Source organism: Lissotriton helveticus, assembly GCF_964261635.1.
Source record: "Lissotriton helveticus chromosome 1_1 unlocalized genomic scaffold, aLisHel1.1 SUPER_1_unloc_4, whole genome shotgun sequence".
Lineage (NCBI taxonomy): Eukaryota > Metazoa > Chordata > Amphibia > Caudata > Salamandridae > Lissotriton > Lissotriton helveticus.
The window spans coordinates 5,094,541-5,115,442 of record NW_027611681.1 but is presented as its reverse complement, the minus strand read 5'-3'; the positions used below and the strand labels follow the sequence as shown (position 1 = coordinate 5,115,442).

At 42.5% G+C, this 20,902-nt stretch overlaps 1 long non-coding RNA gene across 1 annotated transcript in view; it reads left to right on the top strand.

Moving 5' to 3' along the window:
* Positions 1–20,902, top strand: part of LOC144806023 (uncharacterized) — an 88,845-nt gene that overhangs the window by 47,235 nt on the left and 20,708 nt on the right. The window contains exon 3 of the long non-coding RNA XR_013605653.1: positions 6,445–6,539. This is a non-coding gene — a long non-coding RNA (uncharacterized LOC144806023). The remainder of the gene's footprint in view (positions 1–6,444; positions 6,540–20,902) is intronic.

Here is a 20,902-nt window from a genome sequence, read left to right as displayed (position 1 = left end):
CTGGGTTGAGCCTGCTCTGGACCTGTAGTGCCTCCTTCGCATACCGGTGGGGAATGAGTGTTTTCCCAGGTCTTAAGTAGTCTTGTTAATTGGTCTAATTAAGTGCACCTGTGATGGAGGGCAATGGTGGAAAGACTCACAGGCCTGAGTCATGCTGCCTGGAGTAAGTATGGGCGCCTTAGGTGCGCGCGCGCTCTAGCGTCCTGTCGCGCTGGGAGGCATCGTTATGGGCCACTGGGGAACCACCCAGGCGCTCGCGTCTATAGTTAGCGCATGCGCGATAGGTCCAAGTGCAAGCTCCTCAGGGGAACGCCCTGGAGGGTAGTGTTAGTTGTACGCGCATGCGCATTATGACCGGGCTGGTCTGCGCATGTGCGGCGTATGCCGGGTGATCGCCCGCGCATGCGCGGTGTTTTGTTCACCGGGCACATTTTATTTCGTCCATTGAGTGGACCTGGGGCATGTAAATAATTTCATTTCGTCCATTTCATGGACGTCGGGCATGTAAAAACATGTAAACAAGTGTATTGTGAATAAATGGGGGACAATCTTTAGCAATTTTCAGGAGAAAGACTGCTTAGAGGACGTAGTCGTTTCAGTGATACTGCGCCCAAACATATGTAGTTTGATGATGGGGGTAGTGTGATCACTGGCGGGTCAAGGAATTCCACGGGATGGCATCATTCAATCCCTGGGTGGATGTGGAAAGGCGATAGATCCACCGTTGTTCAGCCTGCAGTAGTTTTTGGTCATTGTCCATAGCGCTTGAGGTGATCTGCTCTATCACCGTCCATGATAGGTCATTTGGTGTGTGACCTTCGGTGATGAAATGGTTGGTCATCTTGCTTATGTTCTTTTTGCATCTGATGGTACTGCGGTGTTCGGTTATGCGGGTTTTTATTTTCCGTGTGGTCATCCCAATGTATCGGAGTCCACATCTACATGTAATTAAGTAGATGACATTGCGGGAGTTGCAGTTAGTGTGGCTACGTTGGGTCCACATCTTGTTTGGTTCCAGATCCAAGGTTTTGGTGTGGGAGGTGAGGTGGCACACACTGCAGTCATTGCACGGATAGTGCCCGCTGACATTGGGGAGGCCCCATATGTTGCGGAGGGTGTTGGTGGCAGGTGGGGGTGGTGGTCTGGGACGGGTATTGACAAGGCGGTCTTTTAGATTGGAGTTTCGCTTGTATGCGAATCTTGGAAGGTCCCATTTCCTCTGTCCTGAAGTGATGATTTTCCAATGTTTTTTTATAATTTTCGACACCTCATTCGATGCTGTGTTATAGGTCGTAACGCAGGTGATGGGTGGGTTATCTTGGGTTCTGGTGACAGTCTCGAGGAGGGCCTCCCGATTTTGGTTTCTTGCTCTTTTCTGTGTTTTGTTGATGATTGGTCTTGGATAGCCCCGTTGTGACAGCTTGTTGGTCAAGTCCATAGCCTGTTTTTTATAGTCAGAGATGTTCGTGCAGTTCCTGCGTATACGCAAGAACTGTCCATAGGGCAGGTTCTCTCTGAGGGGGCGTGGGTGGAAACTGGTAAAGTCAAGTAATGAGTTCCTTGCTGTCGGTTTGTAGTACCGACCAACCCCATATTTCTATACTGTGCCTAAAGTTCACAAGGGGGTCACTCCCCCTCCGGGAAGACCCATAGTATCAGGGATCAACTCCCTATTGGAACCACTGTCACGCTACTGCGATTTTTTCCTAAACCCCCTGGTACAGTCGACCCCGACATACATCAAGGACACCAAGCATCTCTTACAAGTCCTCAACAACAAGGAATTCAACCCTACCACACAACTGCTGGTGGGACTAGACGTGGAGAGCCTCTACACCAGCCTCCCACAAGATGCCACTCTCCAAGTACTCCATGACATCCTTATGGCTGCTAACTGGGAATACCACACGCCAAGAGCCTTTATACTGTCATGCGCAACCTTGGCACTCAAAGAAAACTTCTTTGAGTACGACGGCACCCTCTACTTACAGACCAACGGGACATCGATGGGCAGTGTCTTCGCTCCAAGCGTGGCGGGACTATACGTCCACCACTTTGAAGAGTGCCATATAACTACAGACACCAACCCCTACATTAACCACATCCTGAGTTGGCGCAGGTATATAGATGATATTCTGGTGGTCTGGCAAGGTTCCCACTCCGACCTGGACGAATTCATGACATGGCTTAACAACAGGGACCCCTACCTCAAGTTCACCAGCACGGCCAGCAACAGCCATCTCCCCTTCCTAGACCTGGATATCAGAGCCAAAGATGGCACTCTGACCACTACCACGTACTACAAACCGACAGCAAGGAACTCATTACTTGACTTTACCAGTTTCCACCCACGCCCCCTCAGAGAGAACCTGCCCTATGGACAGTTCTTGCGTATACGCAGGAACTGCACGAACATCTCTGACTATAAAAAACAGGCTATGGACTTGACCAACAAGCTGTCACAACGGGGCTATCCAAGACCAATCATCAACAAAACACAGAAAAGAGCAAGAAACCAAAATCGGGAGGCCCTCCTCGAGACTGTCACCAGAACCCAAGATAACCCACCCATCACCTGCGTTACGACCTATAACACAGCATCGAATGAGGTGTCGAAAATTATAAAAAAACATTGGAAAATCATCACTTCAGGACAGAGGAAATGGGACCTTCCAAGATTCGCATACAAGCGAAACTCCAATCTAAAAGACCGCCTTGTCAATACCCGTCCCAGACCACCACCCCCACCTGCCACCAACACCCTCCGCAACATATGGGGCCTCCCCAATGTCAGCGGGCACTATCCGTGCAATGACTGCAGTGTGTGCCACCTCACCTCCCACACCAAAACCTTGGATCTTGAACCAAACAAGATGTGGACCCAACGTAGCCACACTAACTGCAACTCCCGCAATGTCATCTACTTAATTACATGTAGATGTGGACTCCGATACATTGGGATGACCACACGGAAAATAAAAACCCGCATAACCGAACACCGCAGTACCATCAGATGCAAAAAGAACATAAGCAAGATGACCAACCATTTCATCACCGAAGGTCACACACCAAATGACCTATCATGGACGGTGATAGAGCAGATCACCTCAAGCGCTATGGACAATGACCAAAAACTACTGCAGGCTGAACAACGGTGGATCTATCGCCTTTCCACATCCACCCAGGGATTGAATGATGCCATCCCGTGGAATTCCTTGACCCGCCAGTGATCACACTACCCCCATCATCAAACTACATATGTTTGGGCGCAGTATCACTGAAACGACTACGTCCTCTAAGCAGTCTTTCTCCTGAAAATTGCTAAAGATTGTCCCCCATTTATTCACAATACACTTGTTTACATGTTTTTACATGCCCGACGTCCATGAAATGGACGAAATGAAATTATTTACATGCCCCAGGTCCACTCAATGGACGAAATAAAATGTGCCCGGTGAACAAAACACCGCGCATGCGCGGGCGATCACCCGGCATACGCCGCACATGCGCAGACCAGCCCGGTCATAATGCGCATGCGCGTACAACTAACACTACCCTCCAGGGCGTTCCCCTGAGGAGCTTGCACTTGGACCTATCGCGCATGCGCTAACTATAGACGCGAGCGCCTGGGTGGTTCCCCAGTGGCCCATAACGATGCCTCCCAGCGCGACAGGGCGCTAGAGCGCGCGCGCACCTAAGGCGCCCATACTTACTCCAGGCAGCATGACTCAGGCCTGTGAGTCTTTCCACCATTGCCCTCCATCACAGGTGCACTTAATTAGACCAATTAACAAGACTACTTAAGACCTGGGAAAACACTCATTCCCCACCGGTATGCGAAGGAGGCACTACAGGTCCAGAGCAGGCTCAACCCAGAAGTACTGTGAGTATGAGAAACCACCATCACGACTCCTGGTAAGCGCTATTTTCTTTCCTAACAGGTCTCCCTAATCAGTATGGTAAATGTTTGTCCCCCCAGGGTCAAGCCTTTGCCACCTCCCAACCTTGAGGTCAGACTGAGCAAATAACTTGCGTAAGAATCCCTCCTTGCGCCGCATTTTCACTAATGCACCTTGTTTTACTCCGTCTCTTAAAACACCTCACTCTCGAGTTATCAGTGCGATTCCCACTGTGATGGTACCACCAATACCATCACACCATAGCCGCCTATAGCCCACCAGCACTCGCTATAGTGACGGCATCAGATGTGCGTAAAACTGTACATCCTAATGACTCTACCTTCTCCCTGTGTGTTTTGTTTTGTCCTTCCATGTTATGTGTACAGGTGGTCTTGAGAAGGGAATCCCCCTCTCACACGTAGATACACTTTAGGGCGTGTAGACACATAGTCTCCCCTACACCCCCACTAGGTAATTTGCACTCACTTATTTTAGGTCCTGAAGAAAGCCAGTCTAGTCATAAGGCACTGGCTGAAACATGTTGACCCATTGGATGTGAGAGGTCGTAACTCGCCTCTTACATCCCCTTGCCTTATTTTTAACCGCTGACGGAGGCCCAGGTATTAAAGTCTAATTTTACCTTCGGGTACTGGGACCCCCGTTCAGCCGTTTTAACATCACTTCCTTAACTATCTTCACCGCACACTCAGTAAAATACCAGCTCCGCTGTAGTCAGGCGTTGAAGCACACCCGGGGCACGCTAGGTGCCACTGGGTGGGCCCGATGATGAAGCATGCCACCAACTAGGTTGGTGGGTGAGGGCTTTTTGAACACACCTGCTGGGTGTTCACACTCCGTGACAAAACATATCAGAGTCTTCCCCCTCCCCTAAAGTAACTTGAGCTAGTCTCTTTTTGATTTAATCACCTTATATATTTCTCAGTAAATGTGGACAATTAGGATGCCTGTAGATTATTGCCTGATATGTTTACTGCCTGTTAGTGCAAGGGCTGACAAAGGGAGAATCCCATATAACATATCTCAGTAGAGTGGATTGGTATATAAACCAATTCCGTAAAAGTCAAATAATTGCAGTTATCTTTTCTTAGATGGTAAAATATTTTAAGATATACTGCATAAAGTATTAAGGCGAATAATTATGTATTATCCAAACATTATGAAATTCTTGCAAGGCTGATTCTATATCAAGTTAATTTGAAGACTTACTTAGTAAAGTTATTTCTTCTGACAAGACCGTAGAGATGGTTGGGGGACAGGAGAACAAGAATGTTCTGGGATGTTGTGCCATAGGTAGCAAGTCCTGATTTTATAAAAATATGAAAGGCACAAGGGGTCCGAATGAATTTGGCTTCTGGCTACAAGGTACTTAACTTAGCTCCATATTAAAGATGGATAGTTACGGAGACTACTTACGCTATGTGTTGATATGCGAGCCATTGGTGTCTGGTCTATACAATTACGTATGTATTGACTCTGATCCGAAGATAGTATCCGATATAAACCTGTCCTGAAAATATATCAAAGAAAGAAAAGAAAAGAATGCCCATAAACTCCTACTTCTAAGTATGATGTTCCAAATATATCTCCTCAGAAGGTGTAATTGTAAAAGGAGGCTACTGACACAATGCGGTCATGTATGAGCGATAGCGTCAGGACACGTATTTTTAAGAAACTACGGCGTGCCGTGGGAAATTTCCTATGGAAAAGACATAAACTATAATAAATAGTCTGTCTAGAGTATCGAGGTTATCTAGTTATTGTTATGGTTATATTCGCATATACGCATTTACCTGGCATATGGATGCTTCCAATTTATAAATCCTCTCGCCGAGACGCCGTGGGCTAAGGGATGGTCGGGTTCTATGTTCTGAACCGAGCCGTATAATGGGCTGATTTAAATATGAGCGGCCCGTGCATGAACCTATCAAAAAGCCGAGATTGTTCCGGATATGGGCGCAAGAGTATCCAATGCAATAGCCATCAAATTGTTTACAAGTGATGTCTTAATACGATTGGCCACCTAAGTAGCAAAGAACTACCACGAGGACGCTATTGGTTAGACGTGAGGCTGACGTTATATGGAGCAGTGTGATTCGTGGTCCGAATTAAACGTGAATATGACTGCCTAGATGTTAAAAGACTACTCAGTGGATGCTATTGGTTAGTTGGTACGCTGAGATTGTGTGGAGCAGTATAATTCGCTCTCAGGGTCCAGCGTGGATATGCCAAGCTTCTTTAGTGGATAGAAGAGAGTCTACTTCCCAAAGTAGCGTGTATGTGACCTAACATAAACTAATTAAAACATAACTTAGGGCCACGACATATTTACATGTATGGGTATGATCGTATGATATAAATTATAATTCGGCAATTAGATTGATTAGCCGATGTAAACGCTTGATGAAAGCGGTAAGGATCTCCTAGAAAAAATCGAGGAAGTATACGTTTAAACTACTCCATGATTTCGATGCAACAGCGTATCATATTAATATGCTGTCCCTCCTCTTTTTCTTCCTTGCTTTAGATCATGACACTGTAACGGCATATCACGGCCGCCTCACGCATGATCTCAAACCTCCCCTTACAGACTTGCTTGGAATAAAGAGACATCAGATCTTAGTAAGTTAGGCTTATTATCGATAAGTATATCAATAAGTCGGCACACTATTGTGCTTGTCATTTACTTTGTGTGTATATATTTTTTTCCATGCAGTTGTTTTCTTGTGTTTCCTAATTACGGATTAAATTGAACATGGACTTTATGTCATATTACCTTATTGTGGATTTCCTTTGGTGGTGAATGGCTATTGAGAAAACAATCACTTGTATGTGTTTAGAGCTTTACACCGATTTTTTTAAGCAAATAGGATTACTTCAGTTCATTTATGCATGTTCTTTTAATCCTTTTCAAAACATGTTTTTCATTCAATCTTCTTTTGAACCTATTGGCTAGTGGATTGTTTCTTCCCTTATCATAGGGGATTTGCGCATCTTATATTTAGGAATGTTAATAGACAACCTACTAGCTCAAGCTTTGAGATGACACACCACTTTTTGGTTGTCCTTGATTATAACCTTAAAATCTCTGGTATTGATATATTCCCTCCCTGATTGGTTTATTGTCATAGACTGTGACGGTCGTAGCATATCAACGTATATGATTATTTTTATCTGTATACAGCTACTATTGATCCGTATCGGTGCACTTCTCACCTGTTCGTCATAACCTATTTTTGGAACAACTCTAAACCTGATTCATCAATATTTTCTGGTGAGATTTGTTTCATTGCCTCTTTTTATTCTTTTGTCCACCAATACAGGACAGACTGCACTAAACATTGATTTAGTACTGGTTTCTTTCACATTGCAAGTCTTCTTGTTTGTCTCTTCTTCTCACTCGTGCTCTTAGCTCTTCTCTCCATTCTTTTTCTCTTTTTCTCTCTCTTTCTGGAATGACCTTTTCCCTGAAACTTATTTCTATATATATATATATTCACTGAAAAAACCATAGGTTATAGACCATATATAGTTAGGAATTAGCATTTAGAAAACCTTATTTTACTCACACAAAACCATTGAAATTCCATATATAGTTAGTTGCACTAACTATATATCGCGCACCCGCAATCCACTGCTGATGATGTCACATATTACATCATTCATGACATGGTCAGTGACATCACTGATGACATCACTGATGACATCTCAAATGACATCACTGATGACATCATCTAGTGTCTGTGTGTTTTTGTAAAGTTTAAATACGTTTTACATATTGAAGAATGACTGGATGTATGGAAGACTGAGTGTGTGTGTGGCTGGCTGGGAGGTGTGTGACTCTGTGCATATCAATGTGTACTTGTATCAGTGATTGTATAAGAGAGTAAGTATGTGTTAGTATATGTGTGAAAAGTATGGTGTTCTGTGTTTAACTATAGATGAGGAAATCGAAGTGTGATTGATTCTTCACAGGACTGACTAGGTGTATGAGTGCATATGATAGTGTTCTAATAATAACTGACTGTATGTATGAGTAATTGTATGGGTGAATGAGTGAATGTGTGTGTAGACGTACGAATCAGTGAGTGCGTATGTAGTAACTGGTATTGGTGTGTCATGATGTCATCAGTGATGTCATTTGAGATGTCATCAGTGATGTCATTTCAGATGTCATTAGTGATGTCATCAGTGATGTCACTGAAGTATGGTGTTCTGTGTTTAACTGTATAGATGAAGAAATGGAAGTGTGATTGATTCTTTACAGGACTGACTTGGTGTGTGAGTAACTCCATGGATGAGTGGCAGTGTGTGACTGTCTGCATAGGTGTATGAGTGCATACGATAGTGTTGTAATAATAAGTGACTGTATGTATGAGTTATTGTATGGGTGAATGAGTGAATGTGTCGTGTATTTCTATAGGTTCTGAATCGATCCCCCTATTCCTGACCCTATTCTGGTTAAACTACCTAGCTAGTTAACTAACAGTCAGCCCATGAGGCAAGAAATTCCCCATGATGCAGATACCGTTATCTGACGCAGTCACACTACGGCACAGGAACGTGTTATCTGATTAGGTCATAACGCTTGAGATCTAATTAGACAAGCGATATTCCTCCAGCCCCTGATAAGGCATACGACGTTCTCATAACAAATCAAACCTATGACAACCTGGATAATCCGTGCGGCCATTGTTTTGATTTCACAGAGAACTTTAGTAAAGAATGTGCTAACGAGCAAGTCGTATGACATCTTTATTGACGTACCTATGTCCATCCTTACGTCAATCCCGGCACCTTTAAGGTATAAATATTGCCGATCTTGCCCTATGCAAAAACACACGCGTGGTGACAAGACGGAGCAGCCATACTTGCCGAAGCCGAGAGCAGAAGCAGACCCCGCAGGCAGCAGCCCCGCCTTCCTGACGCGCTGAGAGACGCGCTGCTATCTCAAGCCGAGAGACCCAGCACCGGCGCTTCTGGGCAGCCCTCGCAGGCAGCCTGGAATATCGAGAGCAGAGAAAGAGATACCATTCCTCATTCATCCTAAATTCCAGGTACAGAACTGAATAACCCCTCCTAGAGAATTCTTTAGTTATTCACTTGGCAAAAACAAACTTAACTTAAACTGTAACTTTCTATTCCCGCCCACGCATTACACTTAGGTCAGGTACACGGGGTAGGCGTATTTAGAAACACCAGTTGAGCACGTTTAGTCAAATGTATATGTGTATGTAAATATATTTTAATCATTTTAAACATCATATGGCTCAGAAACCATATCAATGTTTTTACAGTATTATTTTATACTATTGCTTCTAATGTATGCACTTTACTTAACTATAAGTATTGCAATAATATCGATCCATTTCTCTTGTACGAGAAAAGAGACTGATCAATAAATAACATCTTTTTATTGAACACGCCCGTCTCTTCCTTTTCTCTACATTCTGATGAGACTAAGAATGCACGTACTGACTGAGTAAAATAATTGCCTTGTGCTCACACGACTCTGGAGATTGACTCTTGATTAGGGGAGAGCAAAGTTGTCATGTTCTATGGTTGTCAGAAACTAAATCCCTTCTTGTCTAATCAGGGGAGTTAATCCTTCCTTGAACATTCGAGAAAGTTTCTAGCGAACTCTGAGCTTAGCTGGCAAACCCAAAAATTAAGTCTAGTATCGACAGTAGTAGACCTAGTTAACGTCTGGCCTAGGCCTTTACTGCTGTAGGTACTATTCCAATGCGCAGAGCCTATTGGGAAAATAGGAACTACACTACATGGCGCCCAACGCGTTTGGAAAGGGCGATAAAACTAACGTAAGACATTTAGAGTAACTCAGTCGTGCTTTCTCACTCAGACCCCTTTTCCCAAATACTCCAAAGACGTCTGGAGTGGGTGAAAGGTTATAAAATCCTCCAAAACCTCGCAGGAGGAAACTCCTATGTATGGTTCTTGGTATAGTCAACGTTGAAGGATAAAACAGTTCCAAAATATTGTGCACCTAATCTCTGTTTCCATAAAGAAACCTGATCTGCAAATAAACATAATACCATCCTGTCTGTAAAATGGGAGACAGTGATGGAGAAAGAGAAGCAGTTAGATTAGCGGCTGAAATAGCAGCAGCTGATAATGCTGCACTAGATGCGGACGCGGATATAATACTCATTCCGGTCGCCAAAAGGAGATCTATAACCTTAAAACTTATAGAAAATGGACTGACACCTAGAGGTGGCACAGTCATATTCGTAATCGAGGCACACGAATATCGGCAGACAGAGGTATACTATACATGGATACATTTTCCAGCAGCAAATGCTGTAACAAAGTACTTCCACTATTACAAAATAGAGGTTCCTCCAGAAACGTACACTCCTTTCGAGGAGGTGGAAGTACCACTCAAATTCCAAGAGCATTTGCTCTTATTTGATGGCGCCCTAAAACATAATAATCACATTACAAGGCTCGGTCCTTTAGGAAGACCAGGAGCAACGTGGCCGGTCTTAGCCGGATACACACCACATCCAGACATCGACGAGATGCCTGCACCAGAGCTATTAATACAGCTAAAACAACTACTAAAAATTCACAGACAATTAGTTCAGTATGTAATGCGGACTTCAACAATTCAGCCAGCGATTAAACTTCCACAGCTGACCCCTCACCAGGGGAACACAAATAAAATTACACCACAGAACATCCAATCCTGCCTAGGTAAGGTTCCAGCTAAACGGGAACAGATACCATTCTGGTTGGCACAGAAAATCACCCAAATAGAGGCGGTGTTTCCTGACACCACCTCGCTAGAAAAACACAGGATTCTGACTATATGTCTCCCAATGGGAATCGCACCACACATTGAGGACTGTGACACTTGGGGTACAGTCTTTGCTTCCATCTACACAAAAACGCACGGTGTCCCATCCATTTCGGTGATACCAGATGTGCTAAAACAAATTCAAGATGAATACGGTCCAGAACCTGCTTTAACTCTTGGTATGAAATTACTGAAAGACTTCAAGCAGGTCTCGGCTATATTACTAGCCAACATAAAAGGTGAAGCAGCAAACGTGGCGATCCGCCAGAGGTTAAAAGAGACAGATATAGCAGACCAACCAGCTGAAATTGCCAGAATCATAGAAAAAACCTATGAAGAACTAGGCAGAGATAGTCTAGGTGGAATACCAGTAAAACCGCAACTGACTACAAGTCCAGAAAAAATATTTTTTAATAATAATAATTCACCAAAAAAGAACTGGGATGGAAACAAACAATCCAATCCAAAAGAAAAGAAATTCCAGTCCAGAGGAAGGTCTCCTAGGCGAAGAGAGAAATCTCCAAACCCGAGACAAAGGTCACCTCAGAGTGAACCCTCTGGGAATAGATATAACCTTAGAAATAGGGATAATATTAAAAAACCTGATAGATATCAAGACATTGATACACGTCCCTCTCAATCTTTTCAGAATTCCTCGCAGAAATCGGAAAGAAGAGGACGATCAGAAGAGCACGCCAAGTCCAAAGACAAGGAACCTGCTCAACTGAAAAAGAAATCACAATTTCCAAAAAAGAAGGTAGCCAGTATCAAGGTAGTTAACAATGCCGAGAATACTGAGGACACAATTGAAAAACGGAGAGTGGGCTCAGACAATGCTAGACAGCGCAGCAGAGGTGAGCATAGCTCGCAAAGTCCTTATGAATCATCTGGAGACAGTGGACACGAATGAATACCTTCAAGTGGAAACTGCAGATACCAGAGTTAGCAAGCCCCACAAAATATACGAGATAACATTACGTATAGAGGGAGATAAGACTAGGAAAATAAGGGGACTATTTTGGGATAACCTATCCAAAGGCTATGACATCCTTCTAGCTGAAAAAGACTGGCCACCGGAGTTTGTCAGGGAGTGCCCTCATGGCGAAGAAGTAATTATGCCTGCCTTCTCGAATCAAATACCGATTCATAAAAAATACACACTTGCTAGAAAGTGGGCAGTGGCCTTAGCACCTGCTTTATATAAAAATCATGTAGGATGGGATGAGGATTCTCCTCCTCACAAAATCCAGTTAAAATCACAACCTACTGCACAAAGGCAGTACCCAATTAAGCAAGAAGCTAAAAAACAAGTAAATGAAATACTAGATCAGCTAGAATACCAAGGGGTGATTGAAACTTGCACCTCACAAATGAACAATCCTTTGTTTCCGGTCTCCAAACCAGACAATTCGTACCGTCTAGTTTTGGATTACCGACACCTTAACACATGTTGCAAAACTTTTGCAGTACAAAACTCACACAGTGCTGCACTAATGAATAACATAGTGCGCAAAAAATACAAAACAACCTTGGACATCTCCAACGGATTCTTTTGTCAAAACATAGCACCAGAGAGCAGATATTTAACTGCATTCTCAGTAAATGGCACTCAAAAACAATTCTGTCGGTTAGCCCAGGGGTACAAGAATAGCCCGGGGGTATTCTCAGCGAGAGTAACAGAATTACTACAACAATATGATGATGAAGCATTATCTTATGTCGATGACATTTACTTAACAGATGATGACTTGGAAACTCACTTGAAAAGAGTGAACACCATAATACTTGGTTTCGCTGCAGAGGGTTACAAATTCAACTTCAAAAAGTCCAGAATTGCCCATCTGACGGTCCTATTCTTAGGATATGAGTTATCAAGTGAAGGCAAAAGCCTGGCAGACAATTTCCTAGAGAAATGTGCCGTAATCCAAGCTCTTAAAACACTAAAAAACCTACAGTCAATTCTAGGCTTCCTAAATTTCGGAAGAACTTACATTGCTAATTACGCAGAAAGGGTCAAGCCCCTTTACGATCTAATTAAACCAGACTTTAAAAGATCCAGTTGGACTCAAACACACACAGAAATTTTGAGATCCTTACAAACAGACATACTAATTAAAACAAAATTAGAAACCCGTGATAATACACGCAACCTTGTGATCCGAGTAATCCCAGGGAAATGCGGATACACATACCTGACCTCTAATGAGGGAGAAAAGGTACCAATTGCATTTAAATCGCACTTGTACACTAAGGCTGAAATGAAATTTAGCCCAACGGAAAAAATTCTTACAGCAACACAGACAGCTATAGCAAAAGAACGAGCCCTGGCACAAGGCAAACGAATAATAATCGTGACACCAATACCAGCCTTAGAGGCAGTAACAAAGGCAAGCATTCCAAATGCGAAAGCACTCCATCCGAGATGGATACAATGGGCTAACTCTCTTGCTGCAACAGACGTGGTGTACGAATTTGATCCTTACTTAAAAACACAAGAATTTCTACAATATGAATTCGAATGTCCTCTGCCAACCGAAATTCTGCCTCTAGACCAATACGGCTGTATAATATATACAGACGGATCAGCACAACCCGCAGTAGGGGGTAAACAAGCTTACAGTGCTGCGTGCGCGATTGTTAAAGGTCGTTGGCACGAAGGGAAATCTAAACCAACCCTAACTAAGACCCAATCTCTAGGAGATTGCACAGCTCAGCGAGCTGAATTACTAGCATTCAAGATGGCGCTTGAAAATACCGATCGAGAATTCCCCACACTCATAGTGTGCGATTCGTATTATTGCGTTCAATCTTATAATGAATACTTGCAGATCTGGCTTCAAAATGGTTTCAAGGATGCGAAAGGAGGCACAATCAAGCATAAAATGCTATGGGAACAAGTAGCTCTTTTACAAAAAGAACTACCAAAGACTCACGTGATACATACACTGAGTCATCAACGTGATGGCGTTCACGTTGCAGGGAATTCATTGGCTGATGAGGCCGCGAAGGCAGCTGTGCAAACGGCTTCCGTAGCTGCCATCACCCGGTCAAAAACAAAAATAGACAGCGAAATATTACAAGCTGTCAGCGCTTCTGAAAAGGATTCGATAGAACCACTCCCTAAAGGCTTTCCATTAAAGTACTCATACATAACAGATGAAAAGAATGTTCCTTTTGCTCAAATCCCTGGAGTGGGGGATAGGGCAATTCCAAACATGGAACACAGATTAGGACTAATAATAGCGGCACACGAAGGGCTTGCTTCTACCCATGCTGGCGTCTCAGCCACAATATCATTATTAAAACAGAGATACTGGTGGCCGCAAATGAGAAGACAAACAAGGAACTATGTTCTAGCATGTGAAATATGTCAAAAAATGAAAGTATCAACTGTGAGACGTCCAGCACAGACGCCCCTTCTAATCTCGGATAAACCATTAGCCTGTGTTTATCTAGACCACTGCGGTCCCTTACAAAGGGACGGTAACTATAAATATATCTTGGTCGCAGTGGACTCATGCACGAGATTCATATGGATGTGGCCCCAGCGAACGGCTGACGCCAGAACTGTTATAAAAGATTTGCGGGTCTTTATCGGCACATACGCAATTGGCATTCTGCATTCGGACAATGGTCCTGCTTTTAGCTCTCGGGCTTATAAGGAGGCCATGGTCAGCATGGGCGTGCAATTGCGGTACTCTTGTCCATTTCACCCTGAGGGGAACGGAATTGTTGAAAGAAAAAACCGTGACATAAAGCAATCTATAACGGCAAAGGTATTAGGTTCGGGAGCTGGGTGGGTCAAACATCTAATAAGTGTCCAACGTAGTCTAAATAACTTGCCAAGAAATTCTCTGACGGGATTCAGTCCGTACGAATTATTATTCGGAACTAGGATGTTGATCTCTGACCTTGATAGTCAGACTTCAGTGGTAACAGAAAAAACCTTTGATGTCAAAGACCGTTTGGCTATTTTGCAGGACTTAAACAAAACAAGAAAAGACCTGAGCAACATACAGTTGAAACAACAGCCAACAACCACTGAAGATTCACCACCTGTCCCAGCAAGACCTGTCTGGATTCCAAAAGTCGGGGATCTAGTCAGGGAAAAGATCGCGGTAAAGAAGGAATTTGGGCCTTCTTACAGAAAAGCAGTTCCTGTCTTGTCTGTCAACGGGACAAGATCAGTTGTACTACCGCCACTTGCTGGAAAAAAGGAGAACCGAGTTGTATCCATCGACCTGGTAAAACCACAACATGTGGCCGATAACAAACAGTAGGCCAAGTGGACTCCCAATAAGTAGCAGAACACCAAGGTTTGCTACCAGTACAGAGGTTCTATCAAAAAGGCTCATCACATTCGAAACGCCTACAGAAGAACAACAAGGACTATGCAACAATGCAATAGAACTTAGACCTCTGAAAACCCAAATAAAGACATTTAGTAGAGACACACCAATCTACACTGAAGTACCAAGTGAAAATGCAAGAAACAAAAATCCTGAACCAATTGGAACAATTGACAGAACTGCATCTGGTTACTTCATCAACTTCGATGATTCCTCTGAAGGTTTCAGCGAACAAAAGACACAGCCACCATCAAAATCCTTTAAAGACAAAGCTAAGGAACTTTTGAAACAACTGAAAGAAACATATCTGATTTCTCCATGGATTGAATTTTGGGTGGGTTTTGGTGCATTTATCCTCATACTTTGGCTCATCATGGTATTTACCTTGGGACGCTTCATTGAGGGAAAATATGCTAAAATGGACACAGCAAGTCAGAACATCAACTTGGTCCTCAAACCACACACATCTTCACACGTCGAGAAACGAGAACTTTCTTCAGAACTTTCTTCAGCCAACTTCACAGCAATTCCAATACCTGGTGGGGTAGCCTGGGACAACACTGACTATGAAATTTATGGTCCGGTCGAGATCCTGAAATATCCACACCAAATCAAGATCTCCTTGAGTGACTTTGCGAAACCAAACTCATTTGCTGATGATTGGGACTTTGAAAGTATTAACAATATGATGTCTGACTTAGTAATGTCTGCTAAATTTACAAAACATGATTATTTGCAAGGTTCTACAAATTATGACAGCATGTACTGCTATAACCACTATGGTAACCATTTCTTGCATAAATCTGCACAACCTAGAAATGTTTTAAGTTATAATCAATGGGAACATTGTGCTACACCTCCAAAAGGGAGCTCTAGAACCGTTTATGACAAATATTCATATTTTTCAGGTTTTAACATAACTAATGCTGAAACATTTTATTACAAATTGTCAAACAAGACAGGGATGAAAACCATGATAACCAACACAAAATTGATATATTCAGATTCTTTCTTTGAAAAAATGAATACTTTTGGATTTGATTATTGGGACAAAAATGTTGATTTGAAAAGTGTTTGGGGTACAAAAGAATGGCAAGTACAGGGTTTAGAAGCTTTGTTTAGAGCCTGCATGATCCCAGAACAAATGATATTTTTAAATGACACTGTTCAACAAACTACCTGTCTTGGCCTAGCAAAAATCAAAGATTTAAATAACCTGTCTATTCCAAAGCCAACAATGTTTAGCAATAACTCTGATACAGATGAAGAAATAGACATAAACCATATACTTAACCAAAACAGAACACATCCTGATTGGAAACAATGGTTGATCTGGCCCACAGATACAAATAACTGTCAAGATAGATTCCTGAATAAAACACAGGGTTTCAAAATGAACAGGCCAGACCCTAGATATCCTCAAAGACATCACCCAGGGATAATAACAACCTACAGTGTGGGCAAATTATGCCTTCAATGGCTACAGACTTCCACACTGCCTGAAATTAAGCAACACCTAACTTTACTTACTGATGGTGCTCACTTGCGTGATTTCATACTGGGACCACGCAAACAGCGTCATAAGCGTTTCATAGCAGCCTCTGTATATGCAGCATACAATGAGGCCTGGAAGGTTACTCAAATTGAGACAGCAGAAAGAATACGGGAAATTGACCGTATTAATTTGGAAAAATCACTTTCTGTAGTGGACAATGGGTTAATGACTCTGTCCTCCAGAATTTTTTCATTTGACAGCATTGTGTCTTCAGCAATCGATATATTATCGCAAGACTTACTATTATTACAACATGGTCAGTCACAATTGCGTTCTATTGTACAGCTTGGTTGGACGTTACAAAATCTGCGTTCAGGCTATGTGCCTTGGCGTTTAATCAACACAACGTCACTATTCCAAATCTTTAACCTTACTGATAGACAAATCGGTATGGCGCAGAAGGGTGCTGATTATACAATCTTGAGCATTGAAAAACTAGAAAGATTACCAATGACAATGTCAGAACGACCTGTCAGTGAATGGATAATACACGGAATCATAAATATTCCAATCTCAACCTTCAGGTTTCAATACTGCCAAAAATATATACAGGCTGGCATGTACGAGAAATTGGGAAAAGGGTACCTTAAAACAACTTGGAACCTGCCCTATTCACATGCATGTGTCAGTAACAAAGGACAGAAAGTGTTTCTTAGTGGCAACAATTGTGCTATGTCACTGAGCGGCACGCTTCTGTGTAACGGTATTAGTTTGCACGGAGCCTGTGAAGGGAATTCATACAACCTTTCATGTCACCAGCAAGGCGCACCTGCAACTGAAATAGAACCATTCTTTCAAAGACTCTATAATGGGAGTTACATTCTTATTGTAGACCGCAGATGCTGTAGTCTTATGCCCGGGACTCCTTATCTCGTCACTACGACGGCGAAGGTCAAGTGCTGTGGACGTTCTTTGTTCCCCAGCTCCCTTCCAGACAGGGAGGCAAGGGCATGGCCCGGTCTGAAAATTACTTCTATTCGAATAGACACTTTAAGCAGAATGAAAACAGTGCTTCTTCAGACGCCTACAAGGCTCACGTCATCTAAAGAAACGTATGATCTACAAGTCGCAAGGACGACTGCAGAGATACATACATTATTATCAACCAATTCTCCCGTACATTTCGCGGAAATCCTGAGCGAAATCTTAAATATTTCCGATACCACAGGGGTCTCAAAGGTATTTAAGACAGTATTTTCGATGGCATTAACACCATTCAAAGCCATACTGGGTATTTTTCCAGACTTCGTCCATTCGATTTTTGGCGGACTTCCCCTGATCCTAGGACTAATTGCAGGAATCCTATTCCTGGTCCTTATTTTTCGTTATGGCAACCCATGTCACAGAACAAAATCTCACGACAATGGAAGATACGATCCTAGCCATTGGATACCGGGACCGGATATCAAAAATCCTGGGACTCTCCCGGCTTAGAGACCTAAACATGACTTGGTTTCTATCATTTCGACCAATGTGGCAAAGGTGTGTTTTACCTGTACTAAGGTGTCTGCTATGCGGAGAAGAATGCGTGTTAGACACCTGTCTGACGCTACAATCGATTGCGCCAGTGGATGCAGATACACTGTTGGTTCCTACCAAGGTTCACGCACTGTGCTGCCCTCAAAGGCTGCCAATTCTGATGACGGCATTCCTGGAATCTTCACCACTGCGATTGAAGAGTAGTGAAGTTCAAGATGAAAGCAGCATCGAACAGGTACGACCTTCTGTCAGCAATGCAAATCAGAATGTCAATGGAGACAATCATGCGCACGAATGCATGGTTACCCCTATTTCCGACTTAGTGGAACTTTTCCCATGAAGCTGTTGACAGTTTTTTCGAAAGCCTGAATGATATGATGTTCTCTCCGGAACAAAAATAGAGACTTTTGAGTAAACTCGCACACGGCGTTCCCTGAATTCGGCCTTCAACTTTAAAAATAAAGTCACATGAACAATTACAATCCAGTTCACGGACAGCAACTTTTTTCAGCAAGCCCTTAAAATATTTTTCTATATATTTTTTCCCGGGACACTGATCTTCTGCTTAAAGTAAGAAACTATTCCTAGAGAACTAAGATTTCTATTTTTTTAGATTCTTTATAGACTTTATATAGACTTTAGCTGCCCACTGGTATGTTCACAATATATTTTATGTGATGAAATGGTTTCGACTTTTTTTCTGTATAGCCATATTAAGAGCCATTTCATGTGTATTTCTCATATACCAACAAACAATAATGCATAACAATGCGTGTTTACTTTTGCATTTGATTCATAGCTTAAGTGCATACGATATATATGACTGCAATTTTTCAGTATATTTGAAAATTTCAAAATGCATTTATGTATTTTGGGGTGGAAAGGTATACACTATACTCTATAGTATGTTGTACTATGTTATACTATGCATAGATTAGTAGATATGACCATAGTTAGCGTGGAGTGGGTGTCGTGTATTTCTATAGGTTCTGAATCGATCCCCCTATTCCTGACCCTATTCTGGTTAAACTACCTAGCTAGTTAACTAACAGTCAGCCCATGAGGCAAGAAATTCCCCATGATGCAGATACCGTTATCTGACGCAGTCACACTACGGCACAGGAACGTGTTATCTGATTAGGTCATAACGCTTGAGATCTAATTAGACAAGCGATATTCCTCCAGCCCCTGATAAGGCATACGACGTTCTCATAACAAATCAAACCTATGACAACCTGGATAATCCGTGCGGCCATTGTTTTGATTTCACAGAGAACTTTAGTAAAGAATGTGCTAACGAGCAAGTCGTATGACATCTTTATTGACGTACCTATGTCCATCCTTACGTCAATCCCGGCACCTTTAAGGTATAAATATTGCCGATCTTGCCCTATGCAAAAACACACGCGTGGTGACAAGACGGAGCAGCCATACTTGCCGAAGCCGAGAGCAGAAGCAGACCCCGCAGGCAGCAGCCCCGCCTTCCTGACGCGCTGAGAGACGCGCTGCTATCTCAAGCCGAGAGACCCAGCACCGGCGCTTCTGGGCAGCCCTCGCAGGCAGCCTGGAATATCGAGAGCAGAGAAAGAGATACCATTCCTCATTCATCCTAAATTCCAGGTACAGAACTGAATAACCCCTCCTAGAGAATTCTTTAGTTATTCACTTGGCAAAAACAAACTTAACTTAAACTGTAACTTTCTATTCCCGCCCACGCATTAGACTTAGGTCAGGTACACGGGGTAGGCGTATTTAGAAACACCAGTTGAGCACGTTTAGTCAAATGTATATGTGTATGTAAATATATTTTAATCATTTTAAACATCATATGGCTCAGAAACCATATCAATGTTTTTACAGTATTATTTTATACTATTGCTTCTAATGTATGCACTTTACTTAACTATAAGTATTGCAATAATATCGATCCATTTCTCTTGTACGAGAAAAGAGACTGATCAATAAATAACATCTTTTTATTGAACACGCCCGTCTCTTCCTTTTCTCTACATTCTGATGAGACTAAGAATGCACGTACTGACTGAGTAAAATAATTGCCTTGTGCTCACACGACTCTGGAGATTGACTCTTGATTAGGGGAGAGCAAAGTTGTCATGTTCTATGGTTGTCAGAAACTAAATCCCTTCTTGTCTAATCAGGGGAGTTAATCCTTCCTTGAACATTCGAGAAAGTTTCTAGCGAACTCTGAGCTTAGCTGGCAAACCCAAAAATTAAGTCTAGTATCGACAGTAGTAGACCTAGTTAACGTCTGGCCTAGGCCTTTACTGCTGTAGGTACTATTCCAATGCGCAGAGCCTATTGGGAAAATAGGAACTACTGTGTGTAGACGTAGGAATCAGTGAGTGCGTATGTAGTAACTGGTATTGGTGTGTCATGATGTCATCAGTGATGTCATTTGAGATGTCATCAGTGATGTCATCAGTGATGTCACTGACCATGTCATGAATGATGTAATATGTGACATCATCAGCAGTGGATTGCGGGTGCGCGATATATAGTTAGTGCAACTAACTATATATGGAATTTCAATGGTTTTGTGTGAGTAAAATAAGGTTTTCTAAATGCTAATTCCTAACTATATATGGTCTATAACCTATGGTTTTTTCAGTGAATTTTCAAGGTTTTGTAAATGCTAATTCCTAACTATATATGGTCTATAACCTATGGTTTTTTCAGTGAATTTCATTGGTTTTTTAACAGCTAATATCTGTAGCTGTAAAATGTATTCTTCTTTAAATCCAAAAATATATTTTATATGTTTATG